The sequence below is a fragment of the Pongo abelii genome, chromosome 3 (genome assembly GCF_028885655.2).
Source record: "Pongo abelii isolate AG06213 chromosome 3, NHGRI_mPonAbe1-v2.0_pri, whole genome shotgun sequence".
NCBI classification, from domain to species: Eukaryota; Metazoa; Chordata; class Mammalia; order Primates; family Hominidae; genus Pongo; species Pongo abelii.
Genome location: NC_071988.2, coordinates 202,245,541 through 202,253,045, shown reverse-complemented (window position 1 = coordinate 202,253,045; position 7,505 = coordinate 202,245,541). Strand labels below are relative to the sequence as shown.

The following is a 7,505-nucleotide window of genomic DNA, read 5'->3' as shown; positions in this document are numbered from 1 at the left end:
AGCACAACGAAAATATTGGTTGCCCTGTCAGTATTAAAATTTACACACTTCTTTTCACTAAAATACAACATGTACAGAAGGGCTGTGGTATAGTCGTACTGTCATTACACTAATGGTTTTAGAGTGTAAACTTGTGCAACCATATTGTAAAAAAATTTAGAAATTTCTTGTGAAGTTCAAATTATATGTACCTTATCATAAATTTTCGAGGACAGACCTTACAACTGGGTACCAGGAGTCATGTTCCCATAGATACATCAATCAGAATAGAGAAAAAAAAATCAGCTGCCTAAATTTTCATTAATGGGAGAATAGTAGAATGAATGATTAAATTACGGTAGAATCATACCACAAAATATTATTTAGCAGTACAAATGACTAAATGCATAAACATTATTGATTCTGAAAATGCAATACGAATTTAAAATTTTATAAAATAGAGAATTCCATTTGTATAAAGTACAAAAAAGAAGAAAAAAAATTTGTAGATGATAAAGAGATCGGCAATAAAACTTTGAAACCGAGTAAAGAAGGATTCATGATATGATGACTTTGAGGTGGGAAGAAGAGGAATGAACCCAGATCAGATGAATTTAAGATTTAGCTAATGTTCTAGCTCATCATATGGAGTGGAGTGCATGTATGCTCATTGTATTAAAATGTGTATTCATGTGGGCATGCAGTGTATGTTGTTTTTTTTTTGTCTTTTTTGTTTGTTTGTTTCTTTTTTTGTATCTCATTATGTTGCCCAGGTTGATCTGCAACTCCTGGGCTCAAGTGATCCTTCCAGCTCGGTCTCCATAAATGCTGGGATTACAGGTGTGAGCCACTGCGGCTAGCTCTTCTTTTAAAAATATGACAAATTTCACAACATTAGTAGTTTTTTTTTTTTTTTTTTTTTTTTTTTTTTTTTTTTTTTTTTTTGAGACAAGTCTTCCTGTGTCACCCAGGCTGTAGTGCTGTGGCATGATCATAGTTCACTGCAGCCTTGAATTTCTGGGCTCAAACGATCCTCTCACCCCAGTCCCCTGAGTAGTTGGGACCGCAAGTGTGCGCCACCACATCTGGATACTTTTTTTTTTTTCTTTTCATTTTTAGTAGAGACGAGGTCTTGTTCTGTTGCCCACGCTGGTCTTAAACTCCTGAACTCAAATGACCCTCCTGCCTCAGCCTCTCAAAGTGCTGGGATTACAAGCCTAAGCCACCACACCTGGTGAATATTAGCAATTTTTAAAATTAGAAAGGTATATTTATACATGTTATGCTCTTCTCCTAATGCTTACACCTATCTGTTTTTGACCTGTGTTTCTAGTTTTTTCTTACCAATGTTAAAACTTAACAATTATGTTCACTCCCCAAATAAGTTTAAAAACTTAACAAAACTTGTACATTTTTCTAGTATTCCCAAAAAACTCATGTTTATTTTTATGTCATTGTCTATTTATTAAATATTTTTCTTCCAGATGTATTGTATGTACAATAAATGTTCTGTGGTCTTGAATGCCTGGAGTCTTTTATGTAGCATCTTTGCATTTATATGATAGTGTGAAGTGCTTTACTTATGGTAATTTAGGAATATTACTTTTCTTTTTTTTTTTTTTTTAAGACGTAGTCACTCTCTGTCGCCCAGGCTAGAGTGCAGTGGAACGATCTCGGCTCACTGCAAGCTCTGCCTCCCGGGTTCACGCCATTCTCCCGCCTCAGCCTCCCGAGGAGCTGGGACTACAGGCGCCCGCCACCACGCCTGGCTAATTTTTTTGTATTTTTAGTAGAGACGCGGTTTCACCGTGTTAGCCAGGATGGTCTTGATCTCCTGACCTCGTGATCCGCCCGCCTCGGCATCCCAAAGTGCTGGGATTATAGGCGTGAGCCACCGCGCCCAGCCCATTTTTTCTTCCATTCAGTGTTGTAGTTGAGAAAGCTAATGTTGATCTTATGTTCCTTTTATGAGAACATTTTTGTTTTCTTTCTGGGAGATTGTCACTGATATTCTTAAATTTCACTAGCATGTGTCTAGTGCCAGTCATTTCTTGTTTTTCCTTTTGGGTGTTTTCTGAGCGAGTCTTTTCAGTCTAAGTTGTATTAGACTTATTTTTGAGCCCTGCGCAGCATCCCGTACATTTCAGCAGCCCCTGTGTTTCAGCACTCGTGGTGGTGGACAGTGTCCTGGGTCTTCTGGCAGCATCTCACCGCAGATACCAATTGCATCTCTCAGCTTTTCTGCCATCAGGAATTAGCTTATTCAGGGTGCCTGGAGCAGGCAGAATTTTAAGGAGTTAGAACCCAAGACTCTGTTCTGTGACCTCTGTTCTCACTCATAAGTGGGAGTTGAAAAATGAGAACAAATGGACAAAGGGAAGGGAACGTCACACACCGGGCCTGCCAGGTTGTGGGGAGCTAGGGGAGGGATAGCATTAGGAGAAATACCTAATGTTGATGACAGGTAGATGGGTGCAGCAAACCACCATGACATGTGTATACCTATGTAACAAACCTGCACGTTCTGCACATGTACCCCAGAACTTAAAGTACAATAATAATAATAAAACCCTGAAGACTCTATCCTTGGAGACAGTGGATACCAGTTCTAGGTTGGGTCCTCAGAGTCTCCAGCAGGAATGCACCACCATTGCTCAATAACAAGCCTGTTTCTCTCTAGACAGCTGCATTCAAGTCTTCAGTTGTGCTTCCTGGAATCACCTACACGAGGTGGTGGTTTTAGGTGCTGTTTCTGGAGAAAATAAAACTATGAAATTTATATTATGTCTTTCTATACATCCAGAAGCTCTACTGAATATTATTTCTGTAAATACTGACTCCTTTCCATTTCCATTCTTCAAAAGCTCCTGTTAAAGAGAAACTGTTTCTTCTAATTCTATCCTTTAGAGTAATTATTTTTCTCATATTTTCTTTCTAGCTATTCCATCTTAAACATTTCTGGAAGAATTTGTCACCTCAATTTACCAACTCACTAATTTTCACGTTGCCAATAGCTCACGAGAATTTTAATTAAAAAATGAGCTTTGGAGAGCAGATGTAAGGTAAGCTGACATAATGTAATTTGTATTGTTAACATTGTTCAAAAAATAATCATTTGTCAAAAAGAAAAGTGATGATTAAATTTATTCTTTGTCAAAAAGAAATTTAACATGTCTCAATTTCTTTAAACCACTTAGAAAAATTAGACGAAGTCACCATAAATTTCTCCATATCTTTAATTATTACAGAAATTTTAGAATTTTCTCACATATTCCATGATGTTTTTCAAACACACACACAAACATTATATACATACACATATGTGCACACTGAATATTTTTAATCCTAATGACAATTTTTCTGAACTATTAAAAAGTAATTCCAAAGTGTTATCTCTGAATCATTTAGGTGAGATCCCAATTAAAATTATACTCAAGTGCTTAAATATATATATTTTTAATTGACACAAAACAGATCAGATACTTTAAGCATTTCTTGAAGTATATTCTGTATTTTTTATTTTTTAAACGTCATATGTTCTTACAATGCTAATTTCAAAGAACTACTTTGAAACATAATTGTACAATTCTCCTTTAAAACTTTGGAAAATTCGCAAGTAGAAAAAGAGAGTCACTTAGATTTGCCCTATGGCTTTTGAACAAAGTTACTTGTAAATACCTCTCCTTATTGTGGGCCATGGATTATATCAATAGCCTCAGTCAAAACCTTTGGACTTCTCTACTGCCATCTTAATTATGGCAATAGTTTCACAGGAGTGGTGAGAAAAATTTAATTCTTGTTGATAAAATGTAGGAGAAATGTACAATTAATAAAATCAAAACCATTTTAACTATTATATCTTTTTAAAGATATTTGAATTATTTGAATATCAAAATCTATAAATGAACATTAAAATAAAATTTATGTATAATAATTTACTTCATATTATGTTCTCTTTCTGTATATGTTTTCAACTATAGAAATTTTTTCACCAGACCATAAGTTTCTATATTTAGTGCAGCATTAACTGTAATTCAAAAAAAGTTTTTATATTAAATGATTCATATGTTAATCAAGCTTATTATATTTTGTGTGTCATAAAGCAAATAAAACCTATCATTTATATATTTGGAAATTTTAAATTTTGTTGTGGGTTATTAGTGAGATATATTTCAGGTTTATTTTTTCTATTCAAGATATATAGCTTTGCCCTCATAACTGCTTAACTTTAAATGCTTAAATACTCAAATAATTATATATTGGCTAAAATGGCAATATTTTGATTGGCTGTCTCAACTATAGAGTGAATAATTAAGCATAAAATTGACTTTCAATGTACAGTATCATATCAGCTTATTACCAAAAGATAATTTCATTTTGAATCAGTACTCATATTCATTTCAACTTTACAATCCATTTCAGCACACTGCATATAGTAGGAACTCAACACATATAATTTGAATAAATCAATTAATAAAAGCTGATAAGAAATGTCAGAACTTTGGTTGTTTTGTCAACTAGAGTTCAATAAGAGTTTCTGTTTGATTGCTACAAACAGCTAATTAAAGCAGCTATTTCCATTTATATGATACCACCTTGATAATTTGGTATTAGATAAATATCTTTTCAATTATGTTTTCTCTGCTACCTTCTCTTATGGCATTTCTGAATCCCAGGCCATGTTGTAATCTATTTCAATTCAATGTAGATTTTGATGAAACATCTCAGTATCTTGGACTTGGATATCTCCATTTTTACTAAAAATTTTCAAGGACATGTTTAAACGTGACACAAATCCCTGGTGAACTCACAACTCTTCTGTTTATAATGGCAATAAAAATCAAGATTAAAAAGATATAGCACATATTTATAGCTATACTTCGAACATTCTCTGAAAAACATTTTGACATTGAATGTTGCCGGCACATTTTGCATGGGATGAACAAAGTATGTCACAGGTAACTGTTTCTGTTCCAAATCTCTTTTCGCACTGTCTCCATCCATGAAAAGTGGTCATAAGGGCATCTTTGTAATTCATATACTCAAGAGCTTTAGTTTAACGTTCATTTTACAAATAAGAGTCTACTTAGATTTGGGTCAGTTTTATGTTTGGTCATATGAAGGCCAACTTTTGTACCACAGCAAAAGAAGAGATCAGGTGGGATTTGAACTAGGAGATCCAAGATGCCCTAGTTTTCAACCTTTCCTTTTATCTATATGGATCTCACCATTTCATTAATTTAAATTCTTCATTCTGGTTTAAGCAAAGGTGAAAGTACAACTTTAGCTAAAGGCTAACTGTACTTAGTTTGGTATAGATTCACTTACACGATATGTAAAATATGAAAAATGAATACAGCAATTATAATCACTTTGTTATTGCAAATTTTCTATGCAACTCAGGGAAATGCTTCAAAAGAAGGATTCTCAAGGTAATTTCTATTGAAAACCTGCAAAAGTAATCTTTCTCCTGCATTTTTAGGTTAAAAAATGAGTTTCAACTAAAAAAATATGCCCCACACAGGCATTTTCTCCTAGTTTGAAAAATGTACTTAATTATCTTTAGGATAAGGATATTTTCTTTCAAATCTGCCCCCTGAGATTCACTCACTTATTCCATACTTGTCACAGAAAGGTCAGGTCTCCCTGGTGTTTGTGGATACTTGGTCCACAAACTTAAAATGTTTGAAAGTCAAAGAAGAGAAAGAAGATGAAAATATTGTTTCTTCCTTATATAACAACTCTTTTCCTCTTTTTTAAAAAATAAATTTATCTCAAAATAAAGTACAGATTATTTTCACTTATTAAATGCTCAAAATTGAAAAAAGAATTTCCAACTGTGAAATTATACGTTGTTAAACAATTCACAAGAGCACTCGATTAACTGTGAGAAACCAATTTAGAATGAATCACCCAAAAATCGTTATGTTGAAGAATAATACAATATTACTTAATAAAATTCATTTTTACCCATGCCATAAATCATAAATCCGGGTCAAATTATTCAAGAAAATATTGCGTAATTAATTGTTATACTATATCACCAGACTTTTTTTTCTAAATTGAAAAACTAAAAGCTATTAAAATCGGCAAGTTATAAGTAAGAGTTGTCACTGTCTAGGAAAGTTTCCCTACCCTTTGCATCAGTCATCTTTATTGCCTGATAGTTGTAGATGTTAGAAGATGACTGGCCACATACATAAAAAATGAATTTAGAAATATATAACTGGGTCACAAAAAACAATGAGAAGCCTAGAGAAGTAGATTCTGAAATCTCACTAGAATCAGGAAGCAGAGGTTAAACAGCTCAGCACAGTATGGTTCGAATGCTTCTACTGTCATTGCCATTACTGTATATTTGTCAATGTCACTCCTGTTTTCAATTCTAACGGAGATGCCAGAAGAAACCTAATGCTGTTGCCTCTTTGTCTCCCACCGTCTGGAGTCGTCACCGTGGGTGATGGCATTTTATTGGCTCCTTCTCTATCTTTTGCCAGTGCCCTAGCTGAGAGGAGATGCCCGGCTTCAAAGTTCACAGTGTGGATTTTTCTAAATAGAAATAGCCCTTATGTACAAGAAAATGTCCTTTCCAGAACAGTCTTTCTCTCTCTCTGTCTCTTTTTTTTTTTCTTCATAGCACACAAATCGGTAGGTTTGGGGATACTTAATTTTTGGTGAATTTAGATTGCCACCTAGAATGCCTATGTGATCATCCCTTCATTTGTTTGTCAAATTTGTAATTAACTTACTGGACTTTGGTACATAGGAAAAAAGAAAAAGGGAGAGATGAAGAGTTGCTTGTTACTTAAATCCCTTGTATTGGTTGCTGACAGCAGTTGCCTAATATCATCTCATTCCTTTCTGGACAGAACTTCTGGATTTTGTTCAGGGTCTCAGCAGTCCTGTGACTATTGCCTGAGGAACACTGAAGGAGTGCCAGGTATGATCTAACATCTGTACCTTCTTTATGTCAGCATGGCATCCAATCATTTATAGGTGTTTCTTATTTTTTTAAACATGGGCAATATCTTAATAACCAATGGCCTTATTTAGAGTTTCAAAGTCTTGCTTATTTCTGTAGATTTTACTTCTGTGGGTCCCTAACTATCTACTTTTTTCCTAATGTCTATATTCTGTATGTAAAAAAGAGAAAGAAAAGAGACAGACAGAGAAAGAGAGAGAGACAGAGAGAGAGAGACAGAGAGAGAGATGATAGTCGGGAAACGTAAGTACCTAATATCACAAAACTGATATTTATTAAAATGATATTAATTTTTCTATCCTTTCCTAATGTTTTTTAAAGAAAGTTAGCTTCGTGAATACTCAATAAATAGTAATATTCCATTCCACTTTGTAATGGCTCATGAAACTGCCTGAAAGATTGTGGATGCATATTTTTTACTTTCCATTAAATCATAAAAATAATCGATTGACATTTTTGGTTTCTCAAACTGTTTTTTAAACTTTTTATTGTAATTTTTATTTGTATCAACTAGAATCTTGAGAATAGCATTAACTATTCAAAG

At 33.9% G+C, this 7,505-nt stretch overlaps 1 long non-coding RNA gene across 1 annotated transcript; it reads left to right on the top strand.

Moving 5' to 3' along the window:
• The first annotated feature begins 2,915 nt into the window (after nucleotides 1–2,915).
• On the top strand, nucleotides 2,916–7,206 carry LOC129059183 (uncharacterized). The gene is made up of 3 exons (XR_008524902.2): nucleotides 2,916–3,041; nucleotides 6,849–6,919; nucleotides 7,128–7,206. It is a non-coding gene; the product is annotated as an uncharacterized LOC129059183 (long non-coding RNA).
• Nucleotides 7,207–7,505: the final 299 nt, after the last annotated feature.